The sequence below is a fragment of the Tenrec ecaudatus genome, chromosome X (genome assembly GCF_050624435.1).
Source record: "Tenrec ecaudatus isolate mTenEca1 chromosome X, mTenEca1.hap1, whole genome shotgun sequence".
Classification (NCBI taxonomy): Eukaryota; Metazoa; Chordata; class Mammalia; order Afrosoricida; family Tenrecidae; genus Tenrec; species Tenrec ecaudatus.
The window spans coordinates 114527443-114548943 of NC_134548.1; the positions used below are offsets into that span (position 1 = coordinate 114527443).

A 21501-nucleotide genomic window follows, 5' to 3' on the forward strand; every position below is an offset into this window, starting at 1 on the left:
CGGACTTTATATCTGAGCTACTGAATAAGACAAGAGTTTCTTTTTTCTTCCTTCCTTTTTATCAAGCTTGCCCGGGACTATGATACAAACACAGTCTTTTCCTGTGCGGAATAGCAGAGTGTCCTGCTCGGGAATTTCTAAAGGTGGACTTCATTTTTCAAGTTCTGGGAGGTCCTTGGAATTGTTTTTCTTACCTTAGCACTCAGGATCACGTCTAACGACTGGTATTTGCTTTTCTTAATGAAAAATGCTTGCAAAAGATTTGCCTCCCTTCAGTAATCAACTAACAAAGATTTAATGCCAATTTCAAAAGCCTTCATTTTCAATGAGAAGCTGAAGCCCTGGAAGTTCCTGACTCCACTTTGATACTGTCTACTAGCAGTTAACAAGCCATCGGGAGAATCTGCTCCTTGTAAGTGTAAAGAATGTGAAAACATATGAATCATAAATCTCATATGGTAACAAAATAACAATGGTACTAAAATATTTGGCTCTGTGTGGCAGTTTAGTTAGAATCCTTAGCAATCCTTCATTTTCATTACCACAAATGGATAGTTAAGCTTTTTCAAAATCTCTGAAACAAATAATTCGTTTTCTTGAGAAGATATCACTTAGGAGGAGGTCTCAGCTTTCCTGGGAACTATAATTTTTCTAATAGTTCTTCTAAAGATAGACAATGCTGTACTTTGAAAATACAGCAATAAAACACCCTTCACAAACAAAGGATAATGTAACAAAGAGAAAACTTGAGTTTCATAAACAGTCACAACATTTTAAAGAAATATCCTTGCATTCATCATAATTATTTCATCAAATTGGGAAATTAAATCTTATCAAGGATAAAAATGGCCACAGAATCCAAAATTCATATTGTTAAAGAGCCACAGATGCAGAGAATGCCTTAGTTTTCTATGGACTTAATGTTATTGGGTAAAAAAATGCCCGCTCTCGGAATGGATTGGGTCTCTAAACTCATACAAGTAATACTAACCCGTGAAATACCTTTTTTTTTTTGCATAGCGCACACATAGTCCCCCACTACCACAAATTATGCAGTCGAGTTTCCCACATTTGGGGAACTCGCAGGGGTCAGCACACCCGGAGTGCAATGGGTGAGCCTCACCCTGGGAAAACCACCTTCGTGATCATGGTATCTCCCCTGCCAGGTAAGTATCCTGTGAAATATCTTTTGAACAATATTTCAAGGCAAACTCATCATCTTTCTCTGTATTCTAATCTATCCCTAAAGGCTTTAAAATATAATTCTAAAGAGAATTTTGTTTGCATCTATAAAATGGTATAATGAGTTTCCTACCAAATTTCAGAAATATTTAAGCTGTATTAGTGGATTTGAACTATAGAGAGTCCATCATGGACTGGGTCCAATGACAGCTGGGCCACTCTCATTTAGGGTGTAGGCTGAATAAAAATAAAGGCTTTTCTGGGTATTCAAATCAAAACTGGGAAATGTTTTGGTTGCCTAGAAGTAGATGCACAATGCACGCCAAAGATGTCAACAGATGTAGAAACTTGTCAATTAATTCTTTATGTGTATTTCTAGTGGTTGGACTGCTTTGTCCCCCAGTCACTTAATAACATGAAAAACTAGTGACCACTGTCCTTTGCCAGTAATGAAGTTTAAAGGAAGAAAGCAAAGGAAAATGCCCCATTGATAAAATGCAATGCATTTCGATTGAGAAAGCTATGAAGTAAGTTGTTACTCTGGGGTAGGTGGTTTTAAGCTAGTTAGGTCTGAACCGTTGAACAGAACCACATATGAAATGGTGATTTCATATAGTTCTGTATCATATTCCTCCTAAGTAAAGCTTCCCTTCAGAACAAATTTAGTAGGAATCAAAACAAACAAACACACTGACATTGGCTCAACGGTGACTCACAGTGACTCTCCAGGACAGCATAGAACTAGGCCTGTGGGTTTCAGGTACTATCACTCCTTACTAGAGCAAAACACCGCTTCTTTCTTCTGTAGTTGCTGGTGGTTTTGTCACCAGGGCTCCCCTTAGCAGAGATCGTAGAGTAGAAGAGATAAATAATTAGATTGCTTTAAGATAAGAGTGCTTGGGTGCAACCCACATCTTGGCAACTTAAAGTTTTACAATCTTGAGTAATTAATTTCAACTCAGTTTCTTCATTTGCACAATATTCCATTGTACTAATGTAAGGTGCCACTTTATGTGTCTGAATTTTGCTGCTTAATGTTCTTGTGTAATATAATTCCTGATCTAATTTAGTTGTTTTCATTTTGGGGTGGTAACAACTAATTTTTCTGTAAATAATTTTAGATATACCTTGGTAAACATGAGGAAAACTTCCTTTACACTATATGCTGAGAAGTGGTTCTGGACAATAGAATACTCACATTTTTCTTCACTTGCTCTTATGGCTTGGTATGGTTGTATCAACTGAAATTCCTGCCAGAAGTATTAAAAACTTGCTCTTGCTTCGCAGTCTCATTTTTTGTTGCTTTGCGATTCTAGTGACTATAATCTAGAATTTTATTAATTTTGTCTTCCTGCTATGTGTCGTCCATTAGTTAGACAAGATTTTTGATTATGGGTACATTAATTTGTAGGTTTGCTAGTTACTGATTTATTTTAAGCCTCTGGGCAAGTCTCTCAATTGAATTGTTTGATATTTTCTTGTTTATTTATAGGTGCTTATATATATGTCTATACATATATGAACTGTTTTAGATATATTAATTGCCAATATTGTTTCCACATCTGTGGCTTATCTTTTGACTATACCACCTATCACTCAATGTATTAGTGAGGTCTAAGTTTCATATAATAAAATTTACCATATTTACAGTAGCCCACATAGTTTATTATTTCTTGATACAAATCTCTGCCTCCCACCAACACACTCAAACATACATATGTGTATAAATGCAATTAAAATAGAAACTTCATTGTAGATAGGGACTGAATTAATACATTTCTGTATCCCACTATGTTTCATTCATTGGGAAATAAAGAGAAGATACTCAAGAATGATTTTTATGTTGGCTATTGTTCAATCTATGAGGTACAATTATTGACTATATCTATGTTTTCTTTGATCATTGTCAGAGGATCCCTAGATGGTGGGGTTTGGCAACAGGGTGGGATTAAGCCTCTGGGTAAAATTACAATTTTAATTTAATTATTCATTTTAGACATGATGCAGAAACCAAATTTGTGTGTTACTAGACTAAGTGTAAAAAAAATCAAAGGTGTTTTGACAATTTCTTATTCACTTTAATCACTTCATAAAGAAAATATATGTTTAATTCCAGTCCTTAACTGGATCCTGTAGGTGCAGTTCTCTGATTTGGATTACTAAAATGTGTAATATTGTAATTTTTGAGTGGAAGCATCATATGATTCAGCAAAAGTAATTTTTGAGATATCAGTTCAATCTCATAAAATATATTGATTGATAAAGAATATTTATTATTGTTATATTATAATTTTATCTACAAAGTTGTCTGAATTTTGAGAGAATCTAAGAGTATATTTGGCATTTGTTCAACATTCCTTCAGAATTTACTTCTGGAAAATGGCGCACAAAACAAATATGATTATTCTCAATCACGATACATTAATGCTTGAATTTCTCATATATATGATTTGTGGATATTTCACTTATGATACTATATTGACTCTTAATACAAAAACCAAGTGTAATCTCTCACAGCAATCTTAATTGTTTCATTTTGAGGGTTGAATAGGAGGAAAAGGGACTATTTCTATCTTATCTATAGTAATCTTTAATGTCAATTTAAGATTCTCTCCATAATAGAGGGGAATGAGAAAGTACTCAAGCATCTGATTTATAGGGGAAGAAAAGTAAAAACATAAGCTCAGACATTCAAGGCACTGTTTGTACATTATATTGAAAATGTTAGAAAAATCATAATTTAGAGATAAATAGAATTTTAGAGACAGCTTGCCTAACATAATAATTTAGCTTCTCAGAAAAAGGAGGGCGGAGTGGGCAGGGAGTGGGACAAATGAGAAGCTGAGGCCAGGGGCTTACATGGTGAGCAGATGTTTTGAGAATGATGAGGGTAGTAAATGTACAAATGTGCTTTATACAATTGATGTATGTATAGATTGTGATGAATTGTATGAACTGCAATAAAATGGTTAAGAAAAAGAAAATTCAAAGAAAGAAATAGTTTGACTAAGATCACACAATTATAAGCAAATTTGAGAATGGAAGGTACGCATTTAGGGGTCTTTCCACTATCCCACAGAAATGACCAATGAGGGGAGAATGTAAAATTGAGTGGGGAAATATTTTACAACAAAGAGTAACCTGCAAAGAGGCTGGCTTCTTCAAAGAAATGCAAGTCAGATTATTTATTTTTATCTCCACAGTCCCACCGCCACCCACTCTCTGACCATTCCAAATTCATCCATTTCTCAATTTCACCATTTTGCCTCCTTTCCTGGACCCTAGGGAAAACTGGAATGAATGACTATAGTTGGAGAAGTCTTTTGAATATGGGTTCATTAATTTTTAGGTATGCTAGTTAGTGATTTATTTTAAGCCTCTGGGCAAGTCTCTCCCACACAATCAAGTTATGCCCATGATTTGAAATGCTCTTTTATTAAAATAGTCCCACTTCTGGACATCAGAATAAAGCCCCTTAAAAGTGGTTTCAGAAAAACCATAAGCAAACCATGAGTCTTATTTATATCCTAATTTAAATCAAGCAACTTGTTTAGATCAGCTTAAGTCAATTGGGAAAAAGGAATACAAATTGGGTGATGATGTTAAGTAAGATAATATTAAGCACCTATTCTAATTTTCGAGGAAAGATAGTACCATGGTGTTAAGCTTAAGGTGGCATTATAAAGTAAAAGTCTATAAATGAGTATTTACAAGGGCAAGATTTCTGAAATGGCAAAGGGAAGACATTACATATTAGAACAGTCTGCCCCCCAAAAGTTGAAAAACTAACAAATTCCGTTATCCCAATTTTCTGAAATTTACCCAAGGTATAGAAAGAACTGAAAGACTTTTCATACAAGATAAACTACTGAAATTAGCTAAGAATGGGGGATTCTGTTGTGTTTCTAGTTGGAAGTACTTAACATAAAACCTCATATATCACAATGAAGCACATTAACTATGAAAAATTAGCAACAAATGGAAAAAGATGGCATAATAGAGATGGTCCCCAAAAGGTACATCTTCATAGCAGTATCAATATTTTAAACATTTAGATCTTTCTTTCATATATATATACATATATATATAATTGTGAACTGTGTGAAAGTTTATAGCAGTTTCCATTAGAAAATTCATACATATTTGGTTTCATGTCATTGATTGCAATTCCCATTATAAATCATCACTTTTTCCACTTCTGCCCTGTATTTCCTTTTCCCATTCTTCCTTCTTTTCAAACCCTTATAAAGTTTTTTTAATTTATGCTACCTTTTTATTTCAAATGGCTGATTATTCTAAGCTGTATATAACTCACTAGCATTATTGTTCCCCTTTATAGACTTGTCTATTGTTTAGCTGAAAATTGAGCCACAAGGGCTCAATTCTATATTTCTTTCATTTCTATATCTAAAGGGTGACTAATGGCTATAGTCTTGGAATCCCTCTATACAACCAATAATCCTGACCTCTTATGCATTTTGCCATTTTCTTCCACATTTCTCTCCTACTCTATCCAGGACCTTCTAGCTTGCTTCAAACTATTTAGCCAGATGTTGAACTTGGTTCCTTAGGAAAAAAGCCCTGTCTGTTAAAAAAAAAACAAAAACAAAACAATAGCAATCAGCTGGAATCAATGACAGGGCAGCTCCTTAAGATGGGAAATTCAGTTAGAATGAACAAGAGCTTGGCTAAAATTTAAAAGGCATACTGAGAACATGCATAAATGCAGGGCTGTGTGCATGCCAGGAAATTCCAGAGAAGTCCCCAGTGAATAATCACTAGCAGATCTTAAGGCTCTGCTCAAGCAGAAAGTAAAAGCTATGACTGACATGTAGTCTCCCTGAAATTTAAAGATATGCCTTCATATACTAATGCCTTTTGAAAAAAAAATAGAATCATTTGCTTAAAGTATTTAAGTTAATATTCAGACCAAAGATTGGCATACCACAAACTATACTGATACAGGCGTAATTCCAAAGAATTCAGGGATGAAAATCAGAACAAGAATTAAAATAAGAAGCACACCACCCTGTGTGATGACGTGTTATTGAAGGGATCAGGTATCAGGCATCAAATTACAAAGCATCTTACCATCGTGTGCCTACCTGCCTGATATTATTGCTGAAGACAATGTGTGCATAAGCAAATGTGATGAAGAAAGTTGATGGTGTTCAGCTATCAAAAGATATAGTGTCTGGGGTCTTAAAGGCTGGAAGGTAAATAAGCGGCCATCTAGCTCAGAAGCAACAAAGCCCACATGGAAGAAGCGCACCAGCCTGTGTGACCACAAGGTGTTGAAGGGATCACGTATCAGGCATCAAAGAACAAAATATATCACTGTGAAAAAGGGGGAGTGCAGAGTGGATACCGAAAGTCCATCTGCAGTTAACTGGACATCCCCTTACAGAAGGGTCGCGGGGAGGAGATGAGCCAGTCAGAGTGCAGTGTAGCAATGATGAAACATATAACTTTCCCCTAGTTCTTAAATGCTTCCCCCCCCCGCCCCATCATGTTCCAAATTCTACCTTATAAAGTCAGCTAGACCAGAGGATGTACACAGGTACAGATAGGAACCAGAAACAAAGGGAATCCAAGATAGATAATCCCTTCAGGTCCTATGATGAGAGTGGCGACACTGGAGATTGGAGGGAAGGTGGGATAGAAACGGGGAACCGATTATAAAGATCTACATATAACCTCCTCCCTGGAGGATGGACAACAGAAAAGTGGGTGAAGGGAGACGTCAGACAGTGTAAGACATGACAAAATAGTAATGATTTATAGATTAGAAATGGTTCTTGAGGGAGTGGGACTGGAGAGGGAAGGGGAAAATGAGGAGCTGATACCAAGGACTTAAGTGGAGAGCAAATGTATTGAGAATAAGGGCAATGAATGTAAAAATGTGCTTGACACAATTTATGTATGTATGGGTTGTGATAAGAGTTGTATGAGCCCCCAATAAAATGATGTTAAAAAAGAATTAAAATAAGAGATATATCAGAGAAAACAGTGAATGCACAATCTATAAAATCAGTGCAGAAAAGTCACTGAACGTATGTATGCACAGATAAGCAAACTAAGCAAGACTGAAAAGAGGGGACAAAGGTGACTGCTATTAATGGAGGACTGGATATTATATTGCAGCACCTTTTAAATCATGCTCCATAACTATGAAAAATACAAGATAGGCAATGAAATAGAAAAATATAGTCCATATCTAGAAATAAAAGTACATCAAAGAAAGTGTCTCTTAGATGGATTTATCAGGCAAAGACTTTAATCATGTATAAATATGTTCAAAGATCTAGAAGAAAATACATTGAAAGAAATAAAGTATTATGGTAATAGGAGCCCCAATGGTACTGTTTAGTTAACAATTTGACTGCTAGCCAAAAGTCAGTGGTGTAAACCCCTAACTCCTTCATGGAAGAAAGATGAAGTAATGTGATCCCATAAAGATTTCCAGTTGACATTTGGGTTTTGTTGCTTCTCAGGTAGATTGCTGCTTGTTTATCTTCAAGCCTTTAAGACCCCAGATGCTATATCTTTTGATAGCCTGGCACCATCAGCTTTCTTCACATTTGTTTATGCCCACATCTTGTCTTCCGTGACTGTGTCAGGAAGGTGAGCATCACAAAATGCCAGATTACTAGAACAAAGTGTTCTTGTGTTGAGGGAGTACTTAAGTCAAGGACCAATGTCTATCTGCAACACTAATTCTTAACATATAGATATGAGTACATACTTCTATTCCCTTCTTGTTAGAAGCACACCAGCCTGTGTGATCATGAGGTGTTGATGGGATCAGGTATCAGGTATCTTAGACCCAGAACAAAATCATACCCAATATGACTTGGGGGGGGCATCGAGTGTAGACCCAATACCATCTGTAGACAGTTGGACATCCCCTCACAGAGGGGTCACAGGGAAGAGATGAACCAGTCAGGGTACAGTATAACACTGATGAAACACACAGCTTTCCTCTAGTTCTCTGATGCTCCTTGCCCCCACAATCATGACCTCAGTTCTGCCTTACAAATCAGATTAGACCAGAGCATTCACACTGCTACAGGTAAGAGCCCACAACACAGGGAATCCAGGATAGATAAACCCCTCAGGGCCAGCAATGAGAGTAGAGACACCAGGAGGATTAGGGGAGGTGGGGGAGGGGGAGAAAGGGGGAATCGATCACAAGGATCAACCGAGAACCACCTCCCAGGGGGACGAACAACGGAAAAGTGGGCGAGGGGCAACGGAGGATGATGTAAGATATGAATACAATAACCAGGTACTTATCAAGTACTCATAAGCGAGGTTGGGCTGGGGAGGGAGGGAGAAGAAATGGGGAACTGATATCAGGGGCTCAAGTGGGAAGAGAATGCTCTGAAAAGAATGATGGCAGCATATGTGCAAATGTTCTTGACACAATGTATGAAATGTATGGATTGTGATAAGAGATGTAAGAGTACCCAATAAAAGTATTTAATAAAAAAGATTTACAGTCCCTGAAAAAGCCTAAAGAATAGTTCTCATATCCTATAGGGTTGCTATGAGTAGGAATTTATTAAAGGGCAGTAAGTTTTCCTTGCTGTTAGGACAATATTTAACCTAACATAGAATCTTAGTAGAGATTACAGGTATATAAGCATCCAAACCAAACAAACTCACTACCATTAGGTATATTCTGAGCCATGACAACCCTGTAAGACAGAAGAGAACTGCCCCTGCATGTTTCTGAGGCTGTAAATCTTTACTAAAGAGAAAAGCCTGACTTTCTCCTGGTTTTCACTAGTGGTTTTCACCCTGTGGTTAGAAGTCCAGTGCAAAATCCACTATGCCACCAGAGATAGACATCGATATATATGTATATGTCTATATACAAGGAGTCTTCAAAAGGTTCCTGAAAAACTGGAATAAAAAATAATGAAAGAAATACACAGTCACTGTATCAAAGAACTTTGGAAATGTCCACCCATTCCATGAGGTGGCATATGATCAAGAACTGATGTTACTGAAGAAAGAAGTACAAGTTAAATGTAAAGCATTGGCAAAACAAACAAAAATCAAGCTTCAAGAATTGATGGAATACCAATTGAAATGTTCCCATTAATGAATGCAGTGCTGGAGGTGTGCAATAGCTGATTTAAAAAATTCTGAAGATAGGCCAACACACTGAAAGAGATCCATATTTGTACCCAGTTCCAAGAAGGGTGCTCAGTCAGAATGCAAACATTATTGAATAATATCATTATTCTCAATTGCATGCATTTTTCCTAAATATAATTTTTAAATGGTTGCAGGAATACATCAGCAAGGAAATGCCAGAAATTCAGAAGAGTCCAAAGAGGAAGATCACTGTTGATATCAAATGGAGTTTGGCTGAAACCAAGTACACCAAAAAGATTTGCTATACTGGTAATGCAAAGACATTATGGGATATAACAAATTATGCATAGCATTGTGATCATGAGAATTTGAAAACACACCACTGTGCTTATGTGGAACCAAGGACCACTTGTTCCAATAGCATAAAGGGATGCTGTATGGTTTAAGAAAAGGAGAGATGTGTGCCAGGGTTGTATTCTTTCACCATACTAATTCAATTTGCTATCAAGGAGACTAAATAATTTGATAAATTGGTCTATTTAAGGAAATTACAGTATCGGTGGAAGACTCATTAACAACCTGGAATAGACAGATGACAGAGCCTTACTTACTGAAAGCAATGAGGACTTGACATATTTACTGATCAAGCTTTAAACGACAGTCTTCAATATAGGTTACACCAGAGCATAAAGAGGAACAAACAAATACAACTGGATCAGTAAGCAACAGCATGCTTAATGGAGAAAAGATGGACATTCTCAAGGATTTTATTTTACCCGGATACACAGTCAATGCTCATAGAAGCAGCCATCACAAAGTCAAATAACATGTTGCATTGGGCAAATCCGGTACATAAGAGCTCTCTAAATTATTTTTTAAAAAACCAAAATGCCACTTTGAGGATGAAGATGTGGGTCACATACCCAGAGAAGTTGAACAATGAATAAGAAAGACAGAAAAATAATGGATGTCTTTGAATTAATGTCAATGCAGACTATCCTATGCACCATGGGCTTTCAGAGGAATCGAGGAAACAAGTCTTTAAAGAAGTATAGTAAAAAAATCTTCTTAGAAGACAAGATGGTGAGACTTCGTCTCACATACTTTAGATATGAGGGTCAGTGAACAAGAAATGCTGAAACAACGGACTGAAACAGCAATCGTTGTGAGGATGATGCAGGGTCTAGGCGTCCTTTGTTGTGTTGTTCCTAGAGTCACTATGGATGGGAACTGACTTGAGAGAACGTGACAACACAATCCTCTCTCCTTGATTATCTAATTAAAGCCCACTCTCCACGCCTGTGCCATCCACTTAGCATCTCAATCAGTCCTCAAATCTCATCCTAAGGACTGAATGGGGCATTTTTGCTACAACCATTTGGGGCCTCTTCCAGGATTTCAAAAGCAGCGTATTCTGGACCTCGATTGTGGATCCAAATGCTGGTGCCAAATTGAAAGCCTTTTGAGCTTTCCTTCAGTTTCCCAAGGGTCTCTGACGCTACAACTTGGAGGGCATAAGCCCTTTTCAGAAAGAACCTCCGCTGTTTTTGTACAGAGATTTTCCTGAAGAATGTTTCAGGTTATGCTTTCCTTTGTTCTGTTCCATTCTCCAACATTTCGTAGCAGCCGTGTGAGTTTTTGAAACAGCAGGGCGATTCTGTTTTCTTTTCTTTGGCAGCACATGGCTTTTCTGCAGTTTTGCTTTTCATGTACGTTCCCTTGGTCAGATGGGTAATGGCAACTCCCCAGCGTGCTTGGATTCCGCCCAGCAGCCCAGCCACAGCCATACTAGAACACCAGGACCCCAGGGGTTATGCTATCTGACATGCTGATATCCTCTGGCCAAGGAAGTCTTGAGAAACAATATCCTTTATGAGGTACTTAGAAAATAAGCTTTAGAAATATATTTTTATCACAGCCAATTAGACTCTAAATGTTTTAAGAAGTTGACAAGGAAGAATGGCAAGATTTTCCTGATTAGCACCAGAAAGACTCTAAAACGCAGAATAAACAGTTTTACTTCTCTGGGAGATACATTGTCTAGACAAGATGAATGCCTAGAAAATCGATTGGTTTCCTGCAAGATGCGGTGACAAAACGATGAGCTATTTAGCATCTAATAGATGATCCTCCCACTCCTCTTGCTCCTTCTTCCATTGACACAGCTAATCCAGATCTTCCTTCTTCCCTGGCTACTCCCCCATAAAGTTCTCCAGGAAGCTGACTCTCTTTCCCTGCCTCTATCCCTTTCTGGGGCATTGAATAAGGAAGACTGAAGAAGAGTTGATACATTTGAATTGTGGTGCTGAAGGAGAATACTGAAAGTACCATGAAGTGCTAAAAGTGTGACCCGATCTCTCTTATCCAAATTTCACTGTGTTAGGCTCAACACTTTGGGCTAAACATCTCAGTATGAGATGCTCGTTAAAATAAAGCCATTTGACCATGATAGGAAACATCTACAAGTAATTTTTACACCCTGAAAAAAGGCACAGTTAAGTATAGTTAAATACATTTCCAAGCCCAAGGAGGATCTAGGTAAATATATAGAGGCATCCAAGATCTTTATCATTCATTACCTACCAGCCAGAAGTTTCTGATCTTTTCAATTTAGTCATGTACTAAGGAGGCCCAAATCTAGATGACCAAGGCTGGATCATATGAAAATGGGGTTCCAATGATTCATTTCTTAATGAGAGCTACAAGATATCTTTTGTTAGAAGCCAGGTAAGCTTATGGTCTACTGATTCGAACAATCCCAAGAATATTTCCAAAGCAAATAGATCAGACTAAAATTTAAGTGTGTAAATAAGAGAAGAGTGACAGTATATACAATTCCAGTCATAGATTAGAACGATTATTCATTAAACACTCAGGGTAAATATTAGAAAAGTATGTATAATTCCAGAGATGGATTACAATGATTGTTCGTTAAGCATTCAGTGAAAATATTAGAAATGGTGACACTCTGATATTTCCTTCAATTCTATGTTAGTCAGTGGTTTGTATCCCCACCAATTTCCACTCATAGCAACCCTCCAGAGCAGAGTATACCTATAGTTTAAGATTTCCATAATTTTAAACAGTACTGGAACAGAAAGTCTAATAGTTCTCCCACAGAGTGACTAGTGGGATTGAGCACCTGGTGGTGAATAGCTCTGTACTTTACCCACTACACACCTGAGCAACTTGGTTGGAATTCAGAGTTCCCACAATTGGTCAAACACGGTCATACAAACTGGGAAACGGCTTTCTTTAGAAACTCTTTAAACATTGTTGTCATAGATTGAACTGTGCTGCCTCAAAATATGTGTCAATTTGGCTAGGTCATCATTCTGCAGTTTAATAGATGTATAATGCTTTAGGGTGGCAGGTATATAATGATTCTCTTGATATAAGAAACATTTTAGTTGTAAGACGATTAAGGATCCTGTTCGAGACTATCCAATGAAGAGAAAGTTATTTATATCTTTCAAGAGAAAAAAGATGAGAAAATCAAGCAGAGTGAGGGGCCTACTACCAGCAAGAAATAATAACTCAGAGCAGAATGCATCCTTTGAATACAAGTTTCCGTGTTGGGAACCTCCTAGATCCAGGGGTAGAGAGATGCCCAAACTCATGGAGATCTCTTTTTTATGAGAGGAGAGAAAGACAGAGACAAGAGAGGGAGGACACAGACTTCTCCCAGAGTTAGCAGCCCGAAATTCAGAATTCTAGCCTCTTAAACAGTAAGAGAATAGATAACTGTGTTAGACTGAATTGACTAGAGAAGCAAATCCAGTGACACTCATCTGTGTGTAAGAGAGAGCTTTCTATTAAAGGGCAATTGTATATTGAGAAAGCATCCCAGTCCAGTCCAGATCAAGTCCATAAATCCAATATATGTCCATAAATTTCTCTTTAGACTCACACAGAACATGCTATGATGCTGAATACAGGCAGATCACAGGTCAGTAGTGGATCCAGTGGAGGTGGAAGCATCTCAGCCCCGGTGTGGGTCTTCATGTGGCTCCTCCAGCTCCAGGTCTCTGGATGTCATCAGTGTGGCTCCACATGGCTTATCAACAGGAATGTGTAACAGACAGAGAGTGTGTCCCAACTCCAGAGAGGAAGAGAGGAAGTCCCAGAATCCTCATGAGAAGGCCATACCCAGAAGGCTGTGATTTGATTGACAGGCTAGACTCCACCCTTTCATTCTTATTTATCAAGTTGACATGAAATTGTGTAACTACCACAGATGACCCCTTGTCAACTTGTCACTTGTACACAATTCTTTAGCCATATATACTTTCCAAACATTAATGAAATCACACATACACCTAACATCATACACCAATCATACATATAAATGAAAACAGATGGAACCTGTTTATATATGGTATACTGTACACGAACAAAGGAAAGACTCTCAATAAGCACATATAAAGAAGAAATATTGACAATCACAAACCTTGCTTTTACAATTGATCATGTGGCCATAACTGATAGGTACAACTACCTTCTTCCACTACCCATTGTGCATTACCTTTGCACTCGGCTAGCACCTCAGCCAGCCATGGTTCTTTGCCTGGTGGGGTGACCCAGACCTTCATTCCAGAGGGGTCTGGGTCATTAGATGTCCTGTCAGTATTGGGTTGCCATAGTTTACCTTTTACTTTCATCACAGGGCATAGTAGTACTAAGAGACAGTCAATGGAATCTCCTGGATTCCAGACATATTCCTCTTTACCTCTATTATGTAGCACCAGTGAAATTTCTCCTTTGTAATCAGGATCAATCACACAACTCAGTACAGTGACACTCTTTCTGACCTGTTGATCCAAAGGCATGAGAAGCCTAAAATGTCCAGGGGCATTCTCAGCTGCCAGTTCAGTGGAATCCGTGCTGTGTTTCCAGGTGGGAGAGTTCCTTCCTTTGGGACCAGGACCTCCAGGCCTGAAGAGCATAAGGTTTCTGGGACAGGAAGCAAAAATGCTGCAAGTGGTTCATGAATCCTGGCTATTGGAGACACAGCACCACATATTGACTGCTGTTTTAGAGCATATACAACCCCCTGGAGAACGTTGCCCCAGCCACTCAAGGTGTTGCCACTTAGCTATCACAGTAATTATGTCTTTAGGAGGCCATTACATCGTTCTATCAAGCCAGCTGCTTCAGGATGACGATGAACATGATACGACCAGTGGATTCCATGGGCATGGGCCCATGGCTGCACTTCATTTACTGTGAAGTGAGGTATTTCCTTGATCTGAAGCAATGCTATGTGGAAAAGGCATTCTGTTGAGTCCATCAATGGTACTTTGGTCAGAAGCAAATCCATATCCAGAGTAGGTGTCTATTCACTGCCACTGGCCTGTGATCCTCCTACATTTGACATCACTGCATGTGCTGTGTAGGTCTAAAGAGGAATTATGAACTCATATTGGACATATGTGCTAATATCAGACTTGACTTGATCTGAACTGAGCTGGAATATTTTTTCAATATAAAATTGCCCTTTGACATAAAGCTCTCTCTTACACGCATGTGTCACTGTATTTGTTTCACAAATCAACCCAGTCTAACACATTAAGGTACCAGGAGTGGGGTAGAAGCATCGCAGCCCTGGTACAGTTCTCCATGTGGCACCTCCAGCTCCAGGGCTCTGGCTTCCATCACCTTGCTCCATGTGGCTTGTCAACAGGAATGTGTAGCAGAGAGAGAGTACATTCCACCTCCAGGGAAGGAGAGCGGAAGTCTCAGAATCCTGATAAGGCCACGCCTACAAGGGGGAATTACCAGACTGTGACCTGATTGACAGACTAGACTCCACCCTTTCATTCTTATTTATCAAGTTGAAGTGAAATTGTATAACTACCACAATAATTAATAAAACTGTATACAAATGGGCTGAAACCATTAAGCATAATAACAGGCCTTCAAATAAAAACTAAAGGCAAGTAAAATAAATTGATAGCTTTACAGCTCCAGAAATTAAAAACTCCTGAAGTACAAGTATCCAATACAGGAGCTTGAAAGAGAGAAGACTAATCAGACACAATGGCATATTTTTATTATTGAGAACCAATGTATTTTAAATAAGATTAGAAGTTTATACCAAAATAAAAATTAGATTGAGTATGCTGACTTTTGCTTCATCTTAAGTAAGATCAGATTGACTAGGTTCTAGGAATAAAATGAGGATTTTTCTGATAATGACTTTAAATAATCAGGGAGAAGCTGATTAAGTGTGTGAGTAAATGGAAAAATATATATGTTTTTAATTGATACAGGATCCACTTGGTCAGATTTGAATCCCATGAGTTTAGAAAAACCCTTAACCTGGAGTAATTTAACCACTAAAACCATGGGAATCATGAATCAGGAACAAGATATAACAAGATATAAATGAAATTATCTTTTGAAATTTATGAAAGAAGAAAAATACTTTAAAATATGCCTCATGTTTTTCATCCTAAGAAGAGAAACTATGGATAAGGAAGACAATCTTTGTTGTTTTCAGAGACTTAAAATCCCTTCACTCAACCGTTGACCTCCATCCTAGTGCTGGGCAGGTAGAAGACATGCTGCCTTCTGTAGTATAGTTCACCAACACTCATAGGGATGCTGAGCAGCGCCAACGCAGACTGACTATGAGCCATCACATTAGGGTTATGGGCCATAATTTCCATAGATGGTGGTTGATGTTTGTCAGTTTAACCCATCAACTTTCAAATACATTTCTTTAGACCATTACATAGGCATTCTCAAGGTATCATGGGAAGGACTAACCCAAATAACTTCACTTTGTTGACCCGATAATAACTCTGTTGATAAATATATTTTAAGCCAAGACTATCCTATGCAAGCCAGTTCCGATAAAATTCAATATTTCTTTCAAATTTACAAGCTGCATAAACCCATGTTAAGTGCAAATGTGACTTAACTCATGACTAGTCAGGAACATTCAGGCATGGAAACACGAGTATATGCTTGATCATTCAGAAAATTTTAAAAGAGGAGGAGGGACTCAATATCTTTTGCACTAGCCCATGTAACTCTTCTGTTTTCTCGGTAAATGCATTTAGGAATGGAAGATGCTGGCTTGTGAAAGATTTATAAGCCAATGAAAGCATCATCCTCCATTCTGTTCATATAATGCTTAATCCCCATTTACTTTTATTTCATATTCCTCTTGAAGCTGCTCATTTTAGCAAAATGAATTTGTGTTACCTTTTAAAATATCCCAGTTGACCAAAGAGACTATTATTTGCCTTATGTATGGGTATCAACAATTTATTTGCATAGTTATATGCTAGCTGATACTGAAAGTGTTATTTTCTCAAACTTTTCAAGCTAATTTTAAATTTGTACAATAGCTTTGCTCTGCTACAATACATTAATGGTCTGTTAGGCTCTCCCCTTTCATTAGACTCACATTTGAAGGATAAGAATCTGCTATAAAATGCCCCACCATCACCACCACCAAATTCCAATTAGCTCTATCTTCAGTGAATTATTTAGGGTATATTATCTCAACACAATTAATTGCCATAGACACAAAAGGATTTTGTAATCTTTACCACTAAGAAGCAGGTTAAGGTTTTGTGTCTACTGTCCCACCTGTCCAAACCTCAAGGAGATGAACTGACACAGTGACTCAAACATTTTAACAATGGCAGATGCATGGTGGGGCTTGATCAAGGGCAATGTAACCAAGAGGAAGTACTGAAACCCAAATGAAGGCCGAACATAATAGTGGGACCAGAGTAAAATACAAGAAAATAGAGGAAAGAACTAGGAGGCAAAGGGCATTTATAGAGGTTTAAATACAGGCATGTACATATGTAAATAAATTTATATATGATAGGGAAATAGACCTATGTACTATAGGTTTAGTATTAAGGTAGCAGAGGGACATTGGGCCTCTACTCAAGTACTCCCTCAGCCCAAGAACGCTTTATTCTAATAACCAGGCATTCCATGATGCTCACCTTCCCAACATGATTGCTGAAAACAAAGTGGGTGCATAAGAAAAGGTGGTCAAGAAAGCTGATGGTGCCTGGCTATGACAGATATAGGGCCTTGGGTCTTAAACACTGTAAGGTAAAGAAGTGGCCATCTAGCTGAGAAGCAACAAAGTCCACATGGAAGAAGCACACCAGACTGCATGATCATGAGGTGTCTATGGGATCAGGTATCAGATATCAAAGACCCAGAACAAAAAAATCATACCAATGTGAATGAGGGGGCGTGCAGAGTGGAGACTCAAAACCCATCTGTAGACAATTGGACATCCCCTTACCAAAGGGTCACAAGAAAGAGATGACCCAGACAGGGCGCAGAATAGCACCGACAAAACAAACAACTTTCCTCAAGTTCTTTAATGCCCACCCCCCACTATCATGACCCCAATTCTACCTTACAAATCTGGTTAGACCAAACCATGTACACAGGTACAGATAAGAGGTGGAAATCCAGGACAGATAAACCCCTCAAGACCAATAATGAGAGTAGCAATAATCATGAGGTGAAGGGGAAGGTGGGAGAAGAAGGAGGGGAACCAATCACAATGATCTACATAGAATCCCCTCCCTGGGGATGGACAACACAAAAGTGGGTGAAGGGAGACATCGGTCAGTATAAGACATAAAAAATAATAATTTATAAATTATCTGGGATTCATGAGGGAGGGAGGGTGGAAGAGGGAAGGGGAAAATGAGGAACTGATACCAAGGGCTCAAGTAGAAAGAGCTTTGAAAATGATGATGGCAACATATGTACAAATGTGTTGGACACAATGGTTGCATGTATGTATTGTGATAAGAGCTGTATGAGTCCCCAATCACATGATTTTTTTAAGTAAGAAAATGACCAGAAACAAAACAAAACAAAACAATGGCAAGGATGGTGCAAGACCAGGCAATTTTTGTTCTGTGTGCACAGCATCAGTATGAGTTGGAAGTGATTTGACAGCACTCAACAACGACAATGGACAATTTAGAATGAGTAGTCCCTTGCTTAATTTCAATTGCTTTTAGACCAGTGTTTGTTCTATAAACTCAAACTTATAAAATGCCACAAAATTTACCTGTAGAAGTATTAATAATTTGTCTTCTGATGATTCTAATTCTTCTAAAATATCATTGGACTGCAGCTAAGGGATAGTATTCTGTATTGTGAATTATTGTTCTTCCTTTGTGACCTCAGGCTTCTTCGAATAATTGCTACTTTTAGATAATAGCTGTATTACTTATGGTCTGTGTGGTATTAACAACTTTATAACCTCTTTCATTTGGAGATCTTATTGCATTTGTTGTAATTACTCCCCTTATAATTCACTTACTTTTTGCCATTAAGAAGAGTAGTCACAAACTAATTTAGTTAGACATGCATTTTGAAATAGCAATGGATTTTTAACAATTAGCAATGCAATGATATTGTCTTTTTTGGTTATTTTTGGTACCTTTCACCAATGAAGTCTGTCACTGCTTTTACTTGTATGCAAGTAATCCTAGTTTAATTCTTTGGGGCTGTCTTCCTCCACTATGAAGCCCTTCTGTAACTTTATACTCACACTACTTCACATTGTACCATTAACTCTTGGCACAAAATTGATTTTGTTATGTTAGTTAAGGCCACTTTTAACTCACATGCTTTATTGAATATGGAATTTTTCACATCCCCCACACCATTCATGAAAATTCATACCCATTACTTTTTCCCATACCAAACTATAGTGTTGCTTCCCTTCCTACCACTGATTTTGACATCGCCTTTATATGACTCACATTTGTAATTCTATGGCACTACCTTGTGTTATTAACTCAGCATCAGATTCCATGTTTCAATTTGACAGAAATTGGAGTGATATTTACTCTCCTAGGTCCTACCAGATAGCAAAAATTTCATATTTTTGCAAATTTTGCAATGTGGCTTTTTCAGGAAATTTAACAGCATGCCTACCTATTTGTGTTCAAATGTGTAATTGGCTAAGGTTTAGAAAATTACCACTTTGTAACATCTCTTTGAAAATTGACTTGAATAAATAAAATAAACCATCCCTCCATCAGGTAAACACATCAGAACTGGCACAACATGTGCCCCGTATAAATTCATATTTTTTTGTGGAAGATCAAGTTATCCAGCCATGCCAATTTGAATACAAATCATGATTCTGCTGTATGAGCATTATCTGATTAGGATGGTTTGAATATGACAGGCCACTGTACTTGAGGCCACACGGGAGCCCCATTAGTCATTCATTCCTACGATGAAAGCATACATTGGATTCACCCTCTAAATGTATTGGTCTAGGGAGAAGTGAGGAATAGACTATACATTAAATTCAGTTGAAGAAATCCCAGACACACATTTTTCCTTTGAAAAATCATTTATACCATGATGTGGAGTTGCAGATTAGGAACTTGTTAATGGAGACATCTCAAACACGACGGACCAATTAACTGTCCCTGTGGCTAATGCTATGATGGCTTAAGAAAAGTAAGTCAATTCACTCACTAAGGTGGTTTTAGAAGATGCCACTGTCCTAGATTTCCTATTGACTCAGCAAGGTGCTGCACCTGGGTCAATACTTCAGAAGTAAAACGATAGTTTTCAAAATTATGCAATAAAAGCCACCTGGCATCACATGGCAAAACAAACTAGATTCAGGTTTTTCTTTTCTGACAATTTTAGTTCTAACCAACATGTTGGTTGACACACAAACATAGAATGTGCCTGGATTAAATCAATACTGTTCTCTGGATTTCATGATTTTATTGTTAATATTTATTATAATGGAATTGTAAATGTTGTATGAAAGTATTCACTAATGCCTTTACCCACAGAAGCAACCTGCTGCCCATGTGCAGGTTAAGGCATGAAGAGGCACTAACCGGTCTCTACTGAATTGGAAGAACCCTAAATTCCAGTGAGGCATTTGTAAGGTTATTGGCCTTTTTCAACCAGGGTGAATAAAACAAATCAGAATTTCCTAGTGGTCAGAAACACCTTGCAGAAGATGAATTGCTCCTTCCTTTGTGGGTGATATAGTATCAACCCATTCTGAAGACGAGAACTCCCCAATACCAAGGTAGAAATTAAGTTCTTATTAATTCTAACAGCATAGCCAATGGTGATTTAAACTAAGCTGATAAAAAAACTATTTCTTGAATTTAACAGCTGAAGTTCAATGAAATCCTGGATTAAGAGGAGAAAATTGTAAAAGAGAAATTCATAAGACCCTTTTTTGACCCAAAGGAAATTATTGAATTTAACTTAGTTCTGGCTAAATTGCTGGTCATTGCCTTGCCTTGGACATGTTGTTTCTTTAGTTGTAGTCATCTCAAAGCTTTTTGTAAGTTCAAGTTATCTGACTGTGTTAATTGCTAGAAGCATAAAACTAAACAGTGATTTATCTCTATGGTGAAACCAGGATATGAAAGAAATGCATTCTATTAACTTAATGCAGCTGCCTTTTACATAAAGTGGGCCCACGGACTATTTCTTCATGACAAGGTTAAAATGGTCTTACCTAAAGTTTCCCAGAAAACATAAAAGCTCATTGTTTCATAAGCTGTTTGGGGGATAGGTGATCCTGGTAACCCAATGGTTTATGAAAAACCTTGATACATCTGGTTAGAGCTGTTTAAACATCTACTAGTAAAGTATTCTGATCCCACTTGAGTTGATAAGTGACTGATAAAAAAATCTAGATAATTATTTCCTAAAATAAATCATTTTAAGCTTCTATACTCACATTTGTAATAGAATAAAAGGTGTTAATCACTTCTAACTATCTTCCTTGTGACCTCAACCAAAGAGACACTAATCAAACAACGGTGTTATGATTTCTTTGTTGATTAGACTACATCTATTTTTGCTAGAAGGATTTTTGATGGAGTCATCAGTTCTTATTGATATGGACCAGTGTCTTTTGCATTTGAATGTGTTTCCCCTGAGAAAGTTCTAAACCTCTTTTTAAGGACTGAGCATTTTTGTTTTGTTTTGATTTTTTCCTCAGAGAAAAACAATTTATTAAGCTTTTTTTGGAGACTTCATGTTATGTAAACATTGTGTGAACAGCTTGCTTTGTGATATTTTTAATGTAAAAAATTACATTTAAAAAATGTTAGATGTGTAATGTTCATTTGGAGCACAAAACAAATTTCAGCAGTAGAGCTCTACTGGAAGCAAGAAATGGAGAAAATACAGGCACTCTACTAAGAACTG

General features: G+C 37.5%; 1 protein-coding gene and 1 non-coding gene across 2 annotated transcripts in view; both read right to left on the reverse strand.

Annotated features, from left to right (window-relative positions):
• HTR2C (5-hydroxytryptamine receptor 2C) overlaps window positions 1-21501 on the reverse strand; it is a 95757-nt gene that overhangs the window by 61527 nt on the left and 12729 nt on the right. The window lies entirely within an intron of this gene.
• Window positions 1017-1174, reverse strand: LOC142435081 (U1 spliceosomal RNA). The gene has a single exon (XR_012781230.1). It is a non-coding gene; the product is annotated as a U1 spliceosomal RNA (small nuclear RNA).